This window comes from Bemisia tabaci, chromosome 1 (genome assembly GCF_918797505.1).
Source record: "Bemisia tabaci chromosome 1, PGI_BMITA_v3".
Lineage (NCBI taxonomy): Eukaryota > Metazoa > Arthropoda > Insecta > Hemiptera > Aleyrodidae > Bemisia > Bemisia tabaci.
Genome location: NC_092793.1, coordinates 73290057 through 73311440, shown reverse-complemented (window position 1 = coordinate 73311440; position 21384 = coordinate 73290057).

The following is a 21384-nucleotide window of genomic DNA, read 5'->3' as shown; positions in this document are numbered from 1 at the left end:
TACGCGAAACCCATCTGTACAGAGAGTATTTAGAAAGAAGAACGCCGTATGAACATTCGAGAGTTGGTAAATTTTCTTCGATAAAATGTTTATTTTGGAGGAAAGTTGGTAATATTTGTCCTTGAAATTATCAGGAGTTTGAGGAAAAATTGCGAACAAAATTATCTAAAAAATTGGAAGGAAAATATTCATAAGTTTACCGGGGAATTCGTGTTTTTTCAAAGGAAATTTGGCAACGCCTGAAGGCTCATACGGCGTTTTTCCTTAGAGCGGCAGAACAGGTAGTTCAATACAGCGCTTTAATGGAAATACGTGTTTCTTCCTAAATTATCTAACTCTATTGTATTGACGTAACCGTTCTTCTGATTTTTAGATTTCTAAATTAAAGGATTCCATGGATGATCGGTTGTTTTTCCACAAAGTTACTTAATTGGACAAGGTAGAGCGGTTCGAATTAGGTTCAAACTGCTTAATTCCCTTCCGGGTCAAGTAACCAAATATTTAGGTGTTAATCTCCAAACTCGTAAAAACTGGACAAGGATGGCTAGGATTGAACTCGGATCTCATGATTGCAAAGCCAGTGTCTCTGTCACTTGCAAGTTGCAAGTCGTAACTGATGAACGGAAATAAGGAAGCCTAAAGCAACCTAAGGTTTCGGTTGTTTTCACGAAAAGTATTAGTTAATTCAACCAAAACTTTGGTGGATGAGGTGACCAAATCCCTAAGGTTTCGGTTTTTTTCACGGAAAGTATTAGTTAATTCAACCAAAACCTTGGTGGATGAGGTGACCAAATCGTTTTGGTTGATCTTACCGAGGAACAATTTGACCGAAAGAAGGGTGTCTACTGATAGTTTATTTTGGATTTTCCTGGTGTATCCCTAACTTCGCTTGATATTTTAGATGAAATTTCCTAATTTTTTGGGCGAATAATTTGACAATCGCATAATTTTACAAACCAACATATTTACCATATTGGATCGAATGCTCTACTTTTGCAAATATTAAATTGCACGTCGTTGAAAAATGCTTGCCGCAATTGGAAATTCCGAAAATGACCGATTTTCCTGATCTCAGGTATAATGACATAACATTTCCTATAACAATTTTAGGCTTTTACTGACAGTTTTTTGAAGGAGGGGCCGGGGGGGGGGGGTGAATAAACCGCACGAGTCGTTCAAAATGAGTTTTGAACCAGAAACAAGGAAATTTAACTACTTTGAACCGCTGCAGAACTGTAGCCTATAAATACCAATTGGACTGCATTTTGCAATTTGGACCTATAAATTCTGGCTCATCTGAAAAAAACACGTAAGTGCATAGGGAAACTAATGGCACATACGTTGTTTTTAAACCGGGCCGGGGTTTATAGGTCCAAAGTGCAAAATGCAGTCCAATTTTACCTGGCCTTTTAGGCGGCGACGAACCCACAAAATCCCTACCAGCTGAACTTGAAGTCGTCGATTGATTGTAAAGCCGGCTTAAAAGGGAGAATCCCGGAGCCACGCGAGGAGTCGACCGTGAGAAAACCACACACGCGAGCTGGGCTAGAATCATAGCGTCTTCAAATGCATATTCATAAACGGTCCAGGACCCCCGCCCGTCCCCCTTCGTAGCGGCGCGAGAGCCTGTGCAACATGGACCCGTGGGGGGGGGGGGGGGGGGGGGCAGCGCCGGTTGCACTCGGGCAGCGCAGTGTGCACGGCCAATATGAGTGGGCAGCGGCAGCCGCGTGGTTTTCTTGCAGATCCACCACTCCCGGCCCCGATTCACTTTCCGCTGCCAAGTTGCACCAAGAAAAAAATTCGGTTCATAGGGGACACTCAAGCTTTCAGTCCAGGTAACTGATGTTTTCAGTCACGGGAACCCAACTTTAGTTCGGACGACCGAAGTTTTTCGCACTTTCCGCTGCCAAGCTGCACGAAGAAAAAAAAATCGATTCATAGGGGACACTCAAGTTTTCAGTCCAAATAACTGATGTCTTCAGTCACGGGAACTCAACTTTAGTTCGGGCAACCGAAGTTTTTCGCACTTTCCGCTGCCAAGTTGCACGAAGAAAAAAAATTCGGTTCATAGGGGACACTCAGGTTTTCAAGCCGGGTAACTGAAGTATTCAGTTCGGGTAACTGAAGTTTTCAGTCCACAGGTGACTAATGTTTTCAGTCACGGGAACCTAACTTCAGTTCGGGCAACCGAAGTTTTTCGAAGCCAAACTGCGACGCGTGCTCTGTACGAATTGCTTCGGTTACCTTAACTCTCGTTTGGTTCCTAGGACTGAAAAATTAGTGTTCCATATGGACTGAATTTCAGTCCTTATGGCTGAAGTTGTTTCCTGCGTGTGCAAGTCGCGTAGGAAGTTTCCGCCGAGTTCCCAAGTTGAGCACCGAACTTCGCCTCATACATTACACTAGAGATCTAAGCTCGGATCTCCCGAGTTTCGTTCATAGGAGGCCAAAGACACTCCAGTTAGCTGAAGTTTTGGAAAGTCACGCTGAGACTCGTGCACAGGTGGGGTAAGTAAACCAAATTTTGTGTTATAATGGGAAGTACTAGTTACTTTGTGGTTTACATGTTATAATTGGACTTTCAATTCTAATTACAAGATTAAAGCGGTAAATGAATAAAAATTTAGATGTATATTTACACGAATCAAACGCTGAAGAGCCCATTTTCTCAAAACTTCATTTTTGCACTGATGGCTCTCTTCATTATCACGGCAGTATAGCCTGTGAGCCGGCGTATTTTTTTTTCTTCAGTGTAATTCCCGAGACATTCCTAAAAATGTTTTGTTTTTTTTTCCCCCCTTTCTTCGTCCAATACAACGCTAAGTTCGGAATTCGATCTGGGTCTCAGAGCTTCAGCGCCCTTGACTTTGGCCGTGAGTTCCATCTTGAAGCGGCGGAGTGGCGGGTTGGCGGGGCGGCGGCCCAAAGCGGCAACGGGCGGGGCGAGTGCGTAGGTGTGGCAGCTGGACGGACGGGACGGCGCGGCGCGGTGCCCGCGTCTGCTCTTCCCACCGCTGCGCTGCGCGGGCCCGATGCGCGGTGCCGTCACTCCGCGCGGCGCAAGCGCAGTCCGGATTGTCAACGGCCGAGCCTCCCTTGCCCGTGCCCGTGCCTTGCCGCGCCGGCCGCGCTCTCACTCTGAGCTTCGAAATCTGATTTACAAATTCCACGTCCACCGTCCGGCCTCCTTATCTCCTCCGCTCATTTGCATCCCCCTCCCCCCGTAACCGGGACCCCTTCCGAACGCCAAGTTTTCAATTTAGACCTGGACACCCAGCCCGGATTTCGAGCCTTTCCAGCCCGGTTGCCATCTCTAGCCGTCATTATTGTTTTCACTTGTGGTACTTTATTTTCCCCTCGTCTCAGCGTGGCCGCGAAGATTCAAGCTTGGAAATTGTCAAGTTTTTTCTCGTAGATTTTCGAAGCATTCACTGACTTTAAGACGATACGAGATGATTAGATTACCGTGAAAACAAAACTGCGGGTGCGATAGCCGTGCTTACGAGCTACACAGCACTGTCGTCGTTTGCGGACTGAGACGAGAGACTAGAAGGTACGGGCGGAAAAGACGTTCCTCCGGGTTCTGCACCCGGAGCAGTCGAAGCTACGGCTTCAGCACCCACAACTCCAAACTTCTGAGCCCGCAAACGGACGGTAGCACAATTATACCCCTCAACTACAACTTTCAAAACATGTTCCATAACATTCCAACACATCCCAACAAAACATGTAGACTCCAAACGCTGAAAATGGAAGCTTCTTTGTTACGGCCTCGACATTGACATTTTTTTTCAGCTTGGAAGAGGATTTTAGACAGTAGTGGGACTTCATAAAAGATCTCTCAAAGTTTCAGAAGGACGACCGTTTAAGTGAAAAATGTCCGACACATGTCAGGAAATCACTCCTTCCATTTCTTGTATTGTTCATTAGATCGAGCTATTTTACTATTCGCACTGGGAGAAGAAAGCCGCCTGGATCTAGAGTCCAGACTCTTGAAAACAATGACAAGAAAAGATACTCTCGATTCCATCGGATTTTTGCTTAGATCGAGAACCCAGCCTCTTAATTTAAGCGGATTTCTTTTTGATTCAAGCAAAAATCCGATTGAATCAAGAGTATTTTTTCTTGTCATTGTTTTCAAGCGTCTGGACTCTGGACCCAAGCGACTTTTTTTCCAGTGCGCTTATACATTTCCGGCTACCGGATAATGGTAATCTTCAGATTATGCGACTGGCTTCATATTTGGGAATTATGAACTGAATTTTTACTGCCTTGAAGCGTAATTGTGATTGGGGTGCACCTTTTGTAAAATTTCATTGCGTTCCATCCGAAAAACTCCCAAATCAGGTAGTTGTGTCCGTCTCACACATAAAGCCGGGCAACAAGCGGTGCTTCTAATATTTTTCGATTCTAACGACAAGCTATCGTCGCGTTTCAAACTCAATCAGAGCGCGCACTGCATCCGCGCCGAGAACGAAAGTAAATGGTTTATTCATGAAGATTAGATTCAAGTTTAGACAAGACGCTGTTCACGACGTCAAGTTCCCGCGTCGTGAACCCGTCGGACGTGAAGCGGCGCCGAAAAGCCGGCTGCGCGCGTGGCTTTTGTTTCTGACCAGTCTTTACTTTTCATTATCGGCCGCGGACACGCACCGATCCGATCAAGATCGATGAGCCCCGAACGTCCACCGATCGACGAGACGCGCGGCGGGTAATCCGGACGAATGAGTTGCCGAGATGGAATTTTAAAAGCCGGTAATTAAAAGAACGGCCGAATCGGTTGTTCGGACGCTCGGCGCGGCGCGAAGCCGATTCCGAGGCCGCTCTGCGTGGGCCTCGACGAGATGTCGGTCGATGTAAGAACCGAGCGTGTCTAATAACTGATGAGCCCTATTATATAGACGTTCTAACACGGCTCGAGGCTCGTCGGATGATGAACATGCTCGGTTTCTGCATCGACGGATTCACGTGGGGTAATGACTCGGTAGGTGATTGTCGACTGCTCCCGACCGGGATCTGCGGCGCTCGAACATGGGAGAAACGGCCCGACCCGGATGGCGGTTTAATATTCCAAGAATATTCAGAGGAAAAAGTGGAGTATCGGGCATTGAGAAAAATTAGTTCCATTACATCAGAGAAAACAGTTTCTTTACCAGAGGGGCGTTCATAAAATATGTAACGCCTAGAATAGGAGGTCTCTCATTCTTCCGGTCGACGCAAAAACGCCGTAAACGCCGTTTTACATGTTTTTGGAAACAACGTATCATGCAGAAAAACTTATGTTCCCTGGGACGATGTTATTACAAAATTCTTTCGGTACTATCAAGAACTTGGCCTGAAAATTTGAGGTGCATAGGTAAAACAGTTTTTATTTTAGAAAGTGTTAAGTTCCAAAAAACGAGGAAAAATATTGATGGATTTACGGCGTTCTTGCTTAGTACGGCAGCATTCCCTCCCTCAGGTAACGCTCCCTAACAAGGGCCTGCACCACCCCTAAGAAAATTACGTAACGCTCAAGTCAACCCTCCACCTTTAAATTAGCGTTATGTGATGAATTTTGGATTAAAATTGCCACCTCGCGTTGATTGATATCTTAGATTTTCGAAAAATCGGCGCCACACGCCAATACGCTAGCGTTACGTGACGCAACCCAAAACAAGCCTGACTGTAACGCACACGTAACGCGGGTTGCGCACACCCTCGCCCCTCCTAGATCATTACGTATTTTATGAACAGCTCAGTAACAATTACTCTAATAGCACAAGCAACAACAGGTGGAGAGATAATTAGTCAAAAGTCGAGAGACTTGAACGATCGGTAGGAAAGTAAGCAGAGTAATAATTACACGTGACTTTGCACGGAGAATGCGGCAAAAAATCACGTAAATTATTCACATAGAATAGCATGCAGAATGTCAAAAATACATTATGACGAAATGGAATTTCAATTGTTTTTAGAGCGCTTAGATCAGAGCTGAGGAGGATATCTCTTTGAATCGAGAGAAATGGACACAGGAATATCAACTCTGGGAAAAAGTTTACAAGTTCTTCAAAAATTGGCATGCATTTCAGCATATTCTACATCGGTTAAATGAGGGGAGGGGGAGGCTTTTCTTGAAGCATAAGAAGGTAAATTTTACAGAAAAAGTTTGAACTCGAACTTAAATTGACCCTTGGATTATCCTTTATAAAAGACGCATTTCTTGCTTCTGAGTGATTTCTACTATTATATTGATACGATTCAACATTATATGATAGAATCAATAAGTTAAAACTGATTTTACCTTGATATTTTGTCCATACTTGGTGTAGTTTCAGGAGTGGAGACTGGGGAAAGTTCTCACGTAATTATTCATACGAGACAATAGATGACTGTACATACCTAAAACAAAAGAAATTAAATACTTAGATCACAGTTATTTTGAGATATTATGGTGTACAATACAGTGTAATAAAATACCTTCATATAGTGACAAGTTTCCTTCAAATTCCAACTATCCCTGACTTTTTCCTGTCTCTTTAAGGCAAACGAGAACTTAGACACCTCATGAAGGGAAGTCTGAGGACTTACTCAGCTTCAAAAAGAGGGTCTCAGGGGTCTCCCCGGGAAAATGTTGAAAAATTAGGTCATGTCTGGAGCAGTTTTGAGCTGTCTCCTGGTTAGAATTAAAGTCAAATTTTGAAAGACATGCTGCACACTTATAAAGCAATATCCCTCAAATTTTAGGGAGAGACCTCATTGGATTTTGGAGAGGGGAGGGGGGCATGAGAGGCCCCCTGGCTCCCCTAGTTCCGTCTGTGAACCCACGGCAACCGGTTTTTTTTATTTATTTTCCAACGGAAACTCCAAATTAAACCGGTAAAACACTGAGCACATGCCGTTGGCCAACACCCTTACCTAAGTTTACTATTACTGCCGTGCTAGGGAAGAACGCCGTATGAACATTCAAGAGTATCCAAATTCCCTTCGATAAAATGTTTATTTCTGAGGAAAGTTATGAATATTTTGACTTTAAATTTTCAGAATCTTTAGGTAAAATCGCACACAAAATTACCAGAAAAATTGGAAGGAAAACATACATAAGTTTACCAGAAAATTTGTGTTCGATCAAAAGAAATTTGGCAACGCCTAAGAGTTCATACGGCGTTATTCCTTAGCACGGCAGATCACAGGTCGAATTATTTACCCAGCCACTAATTCGAGTGCGCTGCTGCGAGCTGATTAGTCGATTGATTTACGTTGAAAGTCGTTGGTCCAAAACAAACAGGCGAGACCGAACTCGCGAAAGAATTTCGATCGGGGCGATAGGATCGTGGGCTGCAGGGTGGCGGGCAGTGATAAATCGGCGGGTTGGAAGTGCGATCGAGATCCGCGAGCGAGTCCTCCCTGCTGCGCAAGAACCGCCTAAGTTGAATTAAAACCCTGCGCGGATTCGTGCGTTCGCCTCGCTATCGGAAAAGTGGGAAAGGTAAATAAACGCAGCCCGGTTTACGGGTTCGGTGGCGCCTCGCGAGTCGCGTCTAACGAGTCATCGCGAGTTCTCGCGAGGTTGCGCGATTGCATGCGCGAGGGAAACCCTTTCTGCCGTGCTAAGGAAAAACGCCGTATGAGCCTTCAGGCGTTGCCGAATTTCCTTTGGTAAATCACGAATTTTCGGGGGAAATGTGTAAATATTTTTCTTCCGATTTTTCCGATAATTTTGTTCGCAATTTCGCCTGAAGTTCCCGAAAATTTTAGGGAAAAATATTCATAACTTTCCTCAAAAATAAACGCCGGAAATAAAGGAAAAACGCCGTATAAACCCTCGGGCGTTGCTAAATTTCCTTTGGTAAATCACGAATTTCCAGGGGAAATGTGTGAGTATTTTTCTTCCAACTTTTTAGATACTTTTGTTCGCAATTTAACCTAAAGTTCCCGAAAATTTTAAGGAAAAATATTCATAGCTTTCCTCAAAAAGTAAACAATTTATCGAAGGAAATATGACAACTCTCGAATGTTCGTAAAGCGTTCTTCCGTACCACAAAATATGTGTAATTGTTTAGCCTTGTTTCCCGTTTTTTCTCCTATGTTTTTGATATCACCATTGTCACGGGCTGCTGTTTCAGAAATTTTAATCTCAATGCAATGCAGCGCAATCTCTGAAATGTATTATATCTGATACTTATACCAGCGCGCGTTCTCATCAAATTCATCGTTGAACTCACGAGCAATATGTGACGTACTGACGTCATACAGGTACAGTCACCGTGACTCATACAGCTACGATCCGGCGGCAATGCGCAAGAAGATGCCCGACTGCCCACGCGCGGCTGCGTTTCATTATTTGTCTTCCACGTGTTATTCTAATTCCACCGGGGCTGGATTCGCTTTGCTGTTTCAGAGCCTCGGATGGGACTCCGTGTTTGTTTCCGCTGCGTTTTGATGGGATCCCGGCGGAATATGCCGCCGTGCCACGCGAGACAGCAGTAAGTCCGTTTCAGCGTGAACCGCAGGTAGCACACACCTTATACGCTTCAAGGCCCAGACTCAAACGTACTTTCTGCTGTTTCTCGTAGCATGACGCTATATAAAACCGGCTTCTGGCGAATTAGCCAAGAAAAACGCAGTAAAGCTCCTGGCAGTCGCAGCGAGGTGATTGTAGGAACGATGTGTACAAATGTACAATCAAAGCTAGTTTGGAGTTAACGAGGCTCGTTGCGACTATGGGAGTTAATAGACCCGAAGACACATGTTGAGGCTAAATGGCGGATATCTATTGAAAGGTGAGGATTAAATGCATGTATTTAACCTTAAAGCATTTCACGTTGCCTTATTTTCATTCATGACTTATTCTTTTGACAGAGAGCCTAAAAACACAATGCCTCAAAATTTCTCTGCCTGGATTTGCCAAAAGTTACGAAGAATATACTGCCAAATTTAAAGTCAGGATGTGGGTTTGTTCTGGGAGGAAAAAATAAAATACGAGGTGAAGTTATACAACGTCTGATGTAGTTGTGTTGATTCTGATTAAGTCTGCCCAAATCACCATACTACATTTCCGCATTCAAATGCCCCGGGGAAAAAAATATAAATGCGAAATAAATTTAAATATCAAGCAACTAATAAATCGGTGGATCTACAATGCTGATAAGAGCGACTCGATGGCAATCGACTATAACAAGGCGATAGTTTCAAGAGATTCCAAAACAGCGGTAGAAAAAATTACGGAATTCGTTAAGTCTATAGATTCTCATCGATTGCTGCTGAGAAATCGACAAGCGAGAACTTACTTTTTTGCGAGAACTCTTGAGTGACCTTATCCATTTGTCATGAAGATTAGTTTTCAAAGAGCTCAATTTTGGACGATGAGTGTCAGACTTCGGCAGCTGGATCTCAAGTTTTCGGATGTGCGCTCCGAAAACTTCAGAGATTCCTAACCTGAACTTCAGGCTCCATGCACGAAGTTTTTCTCCGTGATGCCTTCATTTATGGACGGCCTTCAAATATAGCCCCAGGACCTGCGATGCGATTAAGAGTGCATATCGTTAGGGAGGGTCAAAGCGAAGACCAGGAGGGGCCTAACAAGCATAACTCGTGAACAATCAATTCCTCGATGGCCCGATTGGTTCCGTTAACCGTGCGCGGCCGGGTCCATCGCGCAATATTACCGCCGTCCGAGCGATGTTCACCCATAAACTTCACACTAATGGGAATCAATCCATCCCGCGTCCAATCAATACGCCATCACGATAACAATGCCTCGTAAAACATCCGCGACAATGCGCCGGCTTTTGAACTTTCACGCCGCGGACAAAAGGGCCTCTTAAGAACACGAATCCGTCGTCATTCCTGAGAAAATGCGACCGAAAAATAAAAGGACTCGTTGATTAGGTCATGTCATGATAGCACGTTGATTGGTTATTATCGAGCTGGCGATAAAGCGATTCCAGTTTCGATTTTAAAATGTTTATACGGTGACAAGTCGGTTGTAAGTATTTACATATCATAGACAAGGTATTGATGATATTGGAGGTCCCGGACGAAGTGGGAAATGAGCCGATCCATTGACTCTTTTTTTCCTCAAAATGGTTGAGATAATTACGCACACATCAGGAAATGGGTCACTAAACCTTGAATTTGTATTTGATATTCTGAAAGTACCAGGCGAGTAGATTACGTGGTCATTTGTTTCGAGTTTTAGGAGACAAAATCTTGGACAAGCCCGCTGTAAAAATTCTGAAGACTCGAAGGAATTTCAAACGCGTAGGAGTGACGGAAAAATGACGGTAATGAAGTATTGCGGCCGTCAAATCGCTGTATCTCACCTCATTTTCCACGTAAAATTGTTGCTCATTTACTACAAATCAGATAAATGCGATTCGATTCTTATGATTCTCAAGATATAGTTTCGACTTGAGACATGTGACAGAAGTCGCAGAAAATCCGCGTTTGCTTATGATTGGTGCCGGATGACGTCATTCGTTTAGGCGCGAAACAAGGGCCGGATTAAGGGGGTGGCCACATGGGCCGCGGCCCATGGCGGCAAATTTGCGTTTTAAGTGAAGGTATGAAGCAATGGATTCAGAAAAAATACAACGAGAAAGGCGACATATCTCATTTCCTGAGAGTACAGTAATTTCGCATTGCCTCAAACACAGTGCATTCAGCACCGCTCGACGTGAAACGCAAAGCGCCTACAAGACTGTAGGAATACTTCACGCATTGCGTCAAAAACAGTGCGGTCAGCAGCGGTCGACGTGAAACGCATAGCGCCTACAAGACTGTAGAAATACTTCACGCATTGCGCTAAACACAGTGCGGTCAGCGCGGCGCGCGGCGGAAGTTAAAATTATTAAACCACATTTATGTTTGTTCTTTCATAATTTTTTCGTTCATTTCTTATAAATGGAGGGCCTTGTCCACACAGAGATAGGTTTACGGAACTTAACTTTCGCGCAAAGTTCCGTGAAATTTTGCTGGTAGTGTTGACATAGGGCTTTCGCAAAAATGTGTCCAACACGAATAAACGCGTCTTATGCACCCCTACCCCTCCGGCACGTTCACTTGATGGTTTTTATTGATGTTTCAAAACGAATGAGAAGGGGCGGCAAAATACAGGCGGCCCATGGGCGGCGAGTAGGTGAATCCAGCCCTGGCGCGAAACAGAGACGTTTTAGATTTTCGGAAAAGTTGCGCTTCTTGAATTGCGTAATTTTCGCTTTCTAAGTTACTTTTCCACGTTTTTAGTGCGCATCGTGGTCAACGCATCATTACCTTTGGTGAAATGTATTCGCAATTTAATAAAATCCGTCCATAGTTTAGTGGCCCATTACGCGAGGAGTGGATTTTAGACATTTTTGAAGTTATCAAAGTTATTTTTATCGGCATTTTAACAGATTAAAGAGTATTCAATAGACTGTATCTCTCGTGTGCGATAGATTTTATTCCGCGCTTGGGGGCTCTTTCAAAAACCAACGGCTCAACTAAGAGAGGCATAAATGCAAATGGAAAATCAGGACTGAGGCCCTTCCAAACAATGCGCACAGCAAGACCTTGTGTTCTCTTCGCCTCCGGTTTTACTTTGACTAATGAGCGTCTAACGATACAGTTTATTGAATCAAACTGATACCGAGAGAGGAATGGAAGCGGCAGAGCGTGGGGGGGGGGGGGGTGCGGGAGAGAAGTACCCGCTGATTTATACGGCGACGCTAGCGGGGATGTATTGAAACTTAAATTGATTGTCTCACTTGTCTTAACGCTTTATAATAAAGGTGCGAAAATTCCGAGGGGAGCGATTTTTCAAACTTTGAAACGCAATCAGTGTGGCATCTAGGTATGCTCCGCGAATGATTTCACGCCGGCTCGCCGTGGACCAGGGGTTCTCAAGTCCTTTCCGCGTGGGCGCATCTTCAGAACGGTTAATTTAACTCTTGGGTATAGTTAAAATGACAGCCGTTACGTCTAGCATCCGTCATTTTTAACATAAAGTTCAATTTTGCCTCGATATGATTGTAGTCGGTGTGCACCGCACGAGGTCGGAATTAGATTTCCCTCGAATAGGAAAGGTGTAGAATCGGTATTGCATATCCATTTGACTTATACCACTTGTCGAAGCGAGATTTTGGTTCGAACGATGTAGCCCTTCGATTGTACCGGAAGCGATTCAATACCAAAAATCGAACGATCGATCTCAAAAGCCGAAATTTCGCTTTGATGAACTAAAATAGTTCAATCAAAATGGAGCGCCAAAGGTTCGGTTTATACAATCGAACAATTGGACGTGTTTATGGTGAAAGAAACTAGTGTCCGGTGGGACAGGAGGGGTGTGCTCGTTAGTCAACGGCCGTAAGAATGAATGGGGAATTGTAAAGCACCAGTGACGTTAGCGACGACGACGGGGTCGTCAGTCGTTAACTCATAAGCCCTGTCCCCAATGCTCTTGGCACATGCTTACAGATCAAGAGTTAACATATTTTGGCACTTAGTTCCTTTTGATTTAATATAAAATCCCACTCATCCATTTTCCCCCAAAAAGAACCATGCCCACTTTTACAATGTTTCTCATGCAGCATTTACGAGCACACTCCATCCTTCCTAACTGTCTCTAGTTCTTCTTCTTGTTATTAGTATTCTTATTAATATTATTATTCTTCTTCTTCTTCTTTGAACGACTAGGGCATAGCCCTGCTTGTCAGGCCATCCAGTATTGAGCGCAATAAATCACGTAAATATTAAAAAATCCAAAAATCATGAAAAAGAAAGGACTCATCAAATCATTAAAAACAGTCTCTGATTCCTTTCAGCATAAATACGTTCAATTTTTCCCTCACAGGGTGTCTACGAAAACAAGCTGACCAAAAATCAGCACATCTACAGTACTTCTTCGGTACATTCCCGAGAAATTCAGTACCTCCTTAACGGAAAAATTCAGTACTTTTTCAGTACCTCCATTTGACGAAATTCGAAAAATTTCAAATATTTGAGTTTCTCGCTCAAATGGGCCTGTTGCAAACTTTTGCTAGAGCAGAATGAAGAGTTGTTTCTTATAGATAATGCCTCAAAAATCACGATGAGCGCATCGGCAAAGTCTGAAATGCACTCATAAATTCACAATCTGCGTAAGAAAATTGCGTTATTTTGAGCTTCCCGCTTCAAAAACGATACCACTGCACAGGTGAACATTTTGTTAGAGGAGTCGCTCCATCGTCGGCAATATTCATCATGGCCGACGCTTGCGCAGTTCCTCGCGTAATTCAAGGAGAGTTCAAGGTCAATTAAGGCGGGCGAGGAAAATATGAACGTAAACACGCCGATTGTTATGTGGTTTAATCCTGTTCAGGTGTTATCTCGTCCCATCACACGTGTTTTGGCGGACTGGCGTCGGCCATGATGAGTATTGCCGCCAATGGAACGACTCCTCTAACAAAATGTTCACCTGTACCGTAGTATCGTTTTCGAAGCGGGAAGCTCAAAAAACCGCAAATTTCTTACGCAGATTGTGAAGTTATGAGTGAATTTCAGACTTTGCCGATGCGCTCATCGTGATTTTTAGGGCATTATCTGTAAGAAACAACTCTTAGTTTTGCTCTAGCAAAAGTTTGCAACAGGCCCATTGCGACAAAAATGCCAAAAAAATGAAAACATTTCGGACCTTCTTGCGGGATTTCTGCACTTGTTCAGCACTTCCGGACCACCTTAAAAAATCAGTACTTTTCCGTCCTTTCCGGAAATTCCGGACTTGTTGACACCCTGCCCAATATGTTTAATTTGTTCAAGTCTCGAATTGCACAGACTGAGTGCCACTGAAATGAAACAGTGGACACGGGCCGATCCTCGGACTCACCCTGCGGGTCGAATGCCCCGCATAATTATCGCGGCGGAGATCCGCGTCCTTATTGAATAGGGACGCGCCAATAAAAATAAAATAAAAATCGTGCGTCCGACCGGGTCCGAGGGGAGCGTGCGTGGCGTGCGTTGGATGATGTCCGATGTTCGGTGCCGATATGGCCGCTCCGTAACAAAGCTTCGAGTGACAGCTATTTTCTCGCGCTATAGCCTCTCTCGCTAATACCTCATCTTGTAAAATACCCCGAGATTTATTTCCGACGGGACACTTAGCTCCTCGGTGGTGCCATGTCCGTCCGACTCCACCGCATCCAGCCGTCACTCCGCAGAAGGAATGAAAGCTCTCGATACTCCATCGAAATTCCCGTCAAAAAGAAGGGTATCGATAATGACTGTTTTTGGGCCACCCTGGCTGAATTTCTTTAACTTTACGATTTTCTGCTCAATGAAGATCTATAAACTGAAAAAAAAACTTACGGGATGTATAGACATACCGTCCGCTCCGGGCTCAGAGACCGAAAGTTCCGGGTACCGAGCCGTACTTCGATTGCTCTGGATGTTACGCCTGGAACTTTCGGCCTTTGAGCCCGGAACGCGGACGGTATGTCTATAAAGCCCGTCAGTACGGTTTCCTCGGCCGGAGTTTTTTTTCCGGTCTATTTTACGGAGCGCAATAGGATTTGGTCATTTCCTGTCTGTAATTGAGTTTAATTCTGGCCTAAACATGGGTCTAAGGGCCAATTTTGGCATACTATTAGCATTCGTCCACAAACCCTGCAAAACCCGTTTAATTCGCCAAAATCGGCCCCATCAGGTCCATTTTTAGGCCAGAGTTAGACTTGAAATCACACCCAAAATGACAAAATCATGATGCATTCCGCACAATATAGACCTGCAATGAGCAAAAAACGTGGAGTAGGCCTAGAACGGCCCTTATCGATACTCTTCCATTAATCCTGAGAGATTAATCAAAGTGGAAGGAAAGGAAGTGTGTGGAAGTTATCAATCCTAAAATAGTTATTTTGCATTTTTTTCAAAGGTAAACTTGGCAGACATGTTTCTTGCTGCAAAAGATGATTAATGGTGGCGCTCTTATTCGACCGAAATTTGCTGGACCGCCAAATTTTGATTGGGGAAAAATGTTGCTTCGTGACCAATGGTCATCAATAATTTCTCTATTTTGGTCGAAATCTTATAGTCTTCACTGTCGTGTTACCGAATGAAGAGACATTGAGCGAAAATATTAAATTTTGATAAATAAATACCTGATGGTATTGTGTTCGCAGACGAGTTTGAGTAAATAGTGTCCTGTCAAAATTAGCTTACAACCACGTTAATCCTTCATTTAACACCGTTGTGCGTTATCAGTCACGACCGGTAAACCACTTTCGGTGTGTCCAACCGGATTAAAAAAACAAAACAATGGTAGTGAGTGATAGACTCTCCAGCAGTATATACTCCCTAGAAAGACTAGTAAGCATTGCTAGATTCCTGACATAGTTAAGTGGACGTCTAGTAGCTCTACTAGAAAATCCTGTTAATGCTGCCAAAAATGTCATACCTACGACTGAATTTCCTAAGGAGCATTCATGACTAGACAGTTCAGAACTCATCGCCGTTGTTTTCTTCATGCGGTTCTCTCATTTTTACTGAATTAGCCTTTCAGTGCAAACATATTTTTTGCGCTACAATTTCCAAAACTTGGGCCCTTTTTTCCTAAAAAATTATTCAGAACCTCTTAACTCACACAAGAATAATTCAACTAATATGACATTTTCAGAGTGTTCCAGGTAGTGTCACTAAAAAGAATAAGGCTGTAGTATCAAAGTGCTGAGTGAATGTTTCAATAAAATGTGATTCCTTCCTCTTTTTCACTAATAAACTCAAACGTTCCTTCTACCACACACTTTGCTAACGCACTGTCATTCTTAAGAGATAAGTCAAGCTGAGGCCTGATTATTTGCTCCGGAGGATTTTATTTTCATTGGCGAATCAAAGACAAACTAAGGCTAAAATGAAACTTATCATAAAACATCCAAGTCCACAACGCAAGTCAACCAAGGAGTGTAAATTGAAGCACGTCGTTTCATGATTCATTAACATACCTTCAATATAATTAAATTAATCACGGATCATTGGCAACACCACAAAAGCGCGCGCACGGCCATAAACTATTGTAACTAATTACATTTCGAATCTGAGTCTTGTGGCGGCTTCCTTTTTTCCCAGCCCTTCTCCTCCCCCCACCGCTGACTCAAGCCCTCGACCTCCCCGGACAGAGCCCGCACCCGCTTAGACTCTGTAGCCAGTTATCCTTTAAAACTTAAATTCATAAAGGTATTGTGAACAATGAATGCAGGTATGTGTCCAATAGAATTATTGGACACATAAAAGATACAGCATACTGATTGTGAGTATAAAGTTGCAGGTGAAATTGCACGAAAATTACATTTTGCACTTGAGAAATGTCTAAAATAGATTAAAAAACGCAACATTTCTGCGGTTCCCACAACGCATTTCAAAATGTACCATCAAATCGGACACTTTTTTTCTTATTTACCAGCAATCAGGTTTGTCCAGAAGAGAGAGAGAGGTGTAAGGGAACCTAGCCAAAAGAAACAGACAATCTCATAAACTTTTATCAATTTAACTAGCTTGAGGTTTCAATCATTGGAAGTATTCTTTTTTATCATTTCTCTGAATTAGAAGAAAGAAAAGGCTTCAAAACAACTTAAATGATACTTAAGACGGGTCGACACAAATTCGTGAGATTGTTCGCTGACTTGTGGGTTTTCCTCATTTCTCCATTCGTGGACTTGATTTCCGGCGACGAGGAGAAAAATTACGTGATACGTACTACGCAAATTGTGTACTGGGGAAGAAATTTGACACATTCTCTGATGCACTTTCTCGTGATTTTATACTTATAACTAGTCTTTTCAGTTGGCTGTATACCTTGTGTGAAACAGACCCATTCATCCTTTCCATAAATGATGTTGAAGTACATGTGAAGTATGCACTCAAGTGTTTTGTTGCGAAAACGATCTATTGCCACAGACACTCGAGGGTGAACAAGTTAGGGCTTGCTTCAACGAAACAGTAAGCGAGCGACAATTACATACCTTTCTTCGAACTTCGATCATGGGTTACTCGATATAGAAATGAAAACAATTTCATTGTCTATCAAATAAATCCGAATTTGAGACGAACTTTTGCTGTGAAGCGAGATTTTACACCACTCTAAATTGGATGAAGTTAAGAGAAAAAAGTCAAATCTACAATGCAGTATTTCAAAATCTCATCTCCTGCTTTCATTTCTCGAGAGAAACCAACCAACACTATCGCTTAACATCTTGTGAAGATAACCCTCAAATGTATAAGGAAAAGTGCAAGATTTTTTAAATATGGATTTTGGTTTGTTTCCTTCCAAAAAATTAAAATAGAGATGAGATTTTTAAAAACCGCAATACAGATGTGACTTTTTGGCTTGCATGGCTCTAACCATTTAGAGTATACGCAAAATTAATCAAATAATCTCAGTGTTAAGAAAATTGTCTAATTAAAGTTTTTCACAATACCGTTCATCAGTTAAGAACGGCAAGTGCACTGAATTCTTTATTACAAAATCCGTGCTCGATCCTAGTCGTTTGGGCTTCCTTTTCACTATTTCGAGTTCTTCGACCACGAAGTTTGCTTATGTGAATAAAAAAAAAAAAAAAAAAAAAGCTAACCGATAGAAATTAACTGAAACTGTGTGTTATTTTGTGATCTACTTTTCTCATTAACACAAAATTTTGGTTATTCTCTCTTGCAATAGGTGTATGGAACCTTTACCCATTCGAGGGATATCACTTGTATTTGGGCATATCTTCAAAATTCAAGATTATTTCATCATAGGCGGATCAAATACTTCGAAAGGGGGGGGGGGGGGGGGGTTCCCCCGGAAAATTGTCGAGATTTTAAAGCATTCAACACGCAGTTTGAGTTAATTTTGCGTTTGAATAAATGCCAAATACAAGCGTCTTTACTTTTTCTTTCCTCACTGGAAAAAAAACACATTGGATCTAGAGTCCAGACTCTTGAAAACATCGACAAGAAAAAATACTCTTGATTCAATCAGATTTAAGCTTAAATCAAGAACCAAGCCTCTTAATTTGAGCGGATTTCCTTTTGATGTAAGCTTAAATCTGATTGAATCAAGAGTATTTTTTCTTGTCAATGTTTTCAAGAGTCTGGACTCTTATTTCTCTATTACTTCCTTATTTCTTCCCTTTCTCTCCCTCTTTTTTTCGAGCGATCAGGGGTCGCGCGCTCCTCCCCCCACTCGGATCCGCCTATGTACATCATTCCTTGAAAATCCTAGAAAACTTTCAAGGATTTTTCAAGGCGTCACGAATCCCGACTTGGAAGAAATCACGAGAAATCGAGGAGGCGGCAACGTTAGCGATGCTCGTGTCCGTAATTGCATTAAGATGCATCCCGGGCCGTTTAGGCCGCTTGATCGTCGGGGCCCACCTTTCACACACCTTTTGTTTCTGCCGGGCGACTGTGTGCATCATCCGCCGAGCCATATTCCCGCGCTAAGGAAAAACGCCTTATGAACCTTCAGGCGTTGCCAAATTTCCTTCGATAAAACGCGAATTTCCTGGTAAACTTAGAAATATTTTCCTCCCAATTCTTCAAATAATTTTGTTCGCAATTTTACTTGAAGCCTCTGAAAATTTCGAGGAAAAATATTCACATCTTTCCTCAAAAATAAACATTTTATTGAAGGAAATTTGGCAACTCTCGAAAGTTCATACGATGTTTTTCCTTAAGACGGCAGCATAGCGCTCCGACTAATTTATCATCGCTGGTCACAGGGCGTCAAATCGTGCACAGAACTGCCCGGCGTGCGAGGTTCGACGATTAATTCAAGGGTTCCCGACGAAAGCCGGTGATTTAGTCACTGCATGCCTCTATTATCGACTGTTCGGGTTGTCTCGCGGACGCGGGCCGGGGGTGCGGTCAATGAAGATGAAAGGTGGTATTAGATTAGTTTGCTCTTATAACGGTCTAATTGCCGGGTCCGAGATGACGTCCAACAATAAAAAATATAATTCAGACTTTTTGGTGTTACTTAGAAAGAGCGCCAAAACAGGGTCTTAATTTCCGTGAAAAATAAAGTTTGGGAATTTCAAGTCCAGTACATCACGAAGCTTCAGAATTTTAAGTGAGATGTCGATGGTTAAGGAACAATGCCGCCAATCTACAAACTGACGATTTTGCAGGACAAAGAGGAAACTTCGAAATTTTCTTAATTTTGAAGCTAAATTTGGACTGCATTTTGCAATTTGGAGCTATACATTCTGGCTCATCTGAAAAAAACACTTAGGAGCATTGGAAAACTAATGGCCCATACGTTGTTTTAAACCGGACCGGAATTTTTAGTTCCTAATTGCAAAATGTAGTCCATTTGTAATTATTTCTATTCATAAAAGTGTCTTTACATTGGAGATGGATTTCTGGTGTAGCTCATCTGTTATCTTCAGCAAAGATTGCGCACGAGCAATTATGAATGCCAAACAGACCATCGTGCATGAAACTATGACGTAACAACTTATATGATATGGTTATGTCCACAGAATGAGAAAAGACAGGTTGTTGCAGAAGGTTGACGTCACGGTTATGGTGAACCATTCTGTCTTCTTCCTCGAGCTATTGTGACTTTTGAAAGTATGATACAACTATTCGACCACGTGGGAGCTCGTTTTGCCTACACTCAAAACCGAAGGCGAACTGACGGTGAGGTAGTCACCGCTCCACGCGCTCGGTAATTTATTCCTGCTTTCGTTCAATTCTGGCATCAGTGATGCCAGGCGTACGGATTTATCCGTGCCGCGCGGACATTCCCTATACCGACACGGACCGCGTACGGACAAAAACCTTATGGGAAAAACGCTTCCCTATCTTAAAATATCCGTACGCGTGACGTCACAGAATGACGCTCAGCCAATAGTAGCACGGAGAGCGGTAGAGCGTACGGATCTCGTACACGGAGCACCCGGGAACACTGTCTGGCATCAAAGTGAAGATTGATATCACTATTCTACCACCTGGAAAGCTTATGTTGCCCACACTTAAAACTGAGAGATGACTGACAATGGGCTAAAGTCAGTTCTACGACGTTTTTCGAGGTTTTCCCTGATGCCAAAAAAAAAAAATCCCTCACAATCCTCGATTTTTCAGGTTGCTAGACGCCTTGGTACTTCTCATAGTTTTTGACAAAGTTCACATCTTACGGTTGAAATGTTTTCAAAATTAGTCAGGAAGACCCCGTACTCTGTCTTCCTGGGGGTACTGTTTAGCCCCCCCCCCCCCCGCCCTCTGTTGAGGGGACCCAAACCCCTTAGAATTGCACACCATCTGGGTTTTCTTCCACATGTCCGGCTCTCGATTCAAACAAAAAAATGTCACCCAATATGGAAGAATCTTTAGAGGTAATGAGAGTACAAAAAGAATTCTGCCGTACATATGAAAGCGCATTTGCATTGGGATATTAAAGGAGAATGTATCGTTCCTTAAGTGAGCCTAAGATATGTTTTTTTTCATTTTTTGACTTAAATTTTCGAGGTAGGTCACAAAACATCTTTCATGTTGTAATAGGTATCCATCCGAGGATTTTCATCCAACTTTGTTCACAAATCTCACCACCCTCGTATTAAATTTTGTCCAACGTACATCAACATTGTTTTGGAGGAAACATTGCTTCCTCGGCTAGAAAACTTCACTGGGTTGTGTCAGGCAAGTGGAACCAATATTTAATCTAGAAGAAATCTCTGTGAAACCGCCGCAAGTGAAGGTCATAATTCAAGCAACGTCACTTTTGAGTGCCGTTCTTAAATTGAGTACATTGTCTTCGCAAAGATACATATCCCGCTTCATGTTTGGTCTCACCGCAAAAAACAGACAAGGCAATGCTTTTTATGTGTTTCTCTCCAAAGCGCGACAAGCATCCATTGCCTTCGCAACATAGCTGCCAGCTCTTAATATTTCAAAACTATAGTGACATAGACTGTTAAATTTGAAATTTGAAAAAACGTAAGAAAAATTATGAAAATATACGAGTTGGAAACCTCCTTAGTTCTTCTTTTGTGAAATGAACGAGTATTAACATTTAAAAAAACAGTTATGAGAAAAAATTGGCATAAAATTTCTTTAACTCCTGAAAATTTTTCACATAAATGCTGCACACGGAATAGACTACAAAATTTGAGACATGCGCTTGATCGTACGCCTTGCTATGGTAAACCCTGACTTTTAGGACCCTGAACAAACCAAATTCACTAGTAGAAGAGAAATTTCCCTCAGAAGTTTCGCATTGCGCTATGAGGAGGACTTGTTGGGTTAGAGCAGCGCCTTATAATGCCACATGTAGAATCTTTGTTGTGACAACCTAAAATTCACAGGCTGCTTGTCGTCTGGAGAAGTCGTGAAAGACATCGGTCAGAAATTGTTTCAAGTTGCAATGGAATCGTTTAATTTCATTATAAATTTCAGTTCCGACAAACATGATGT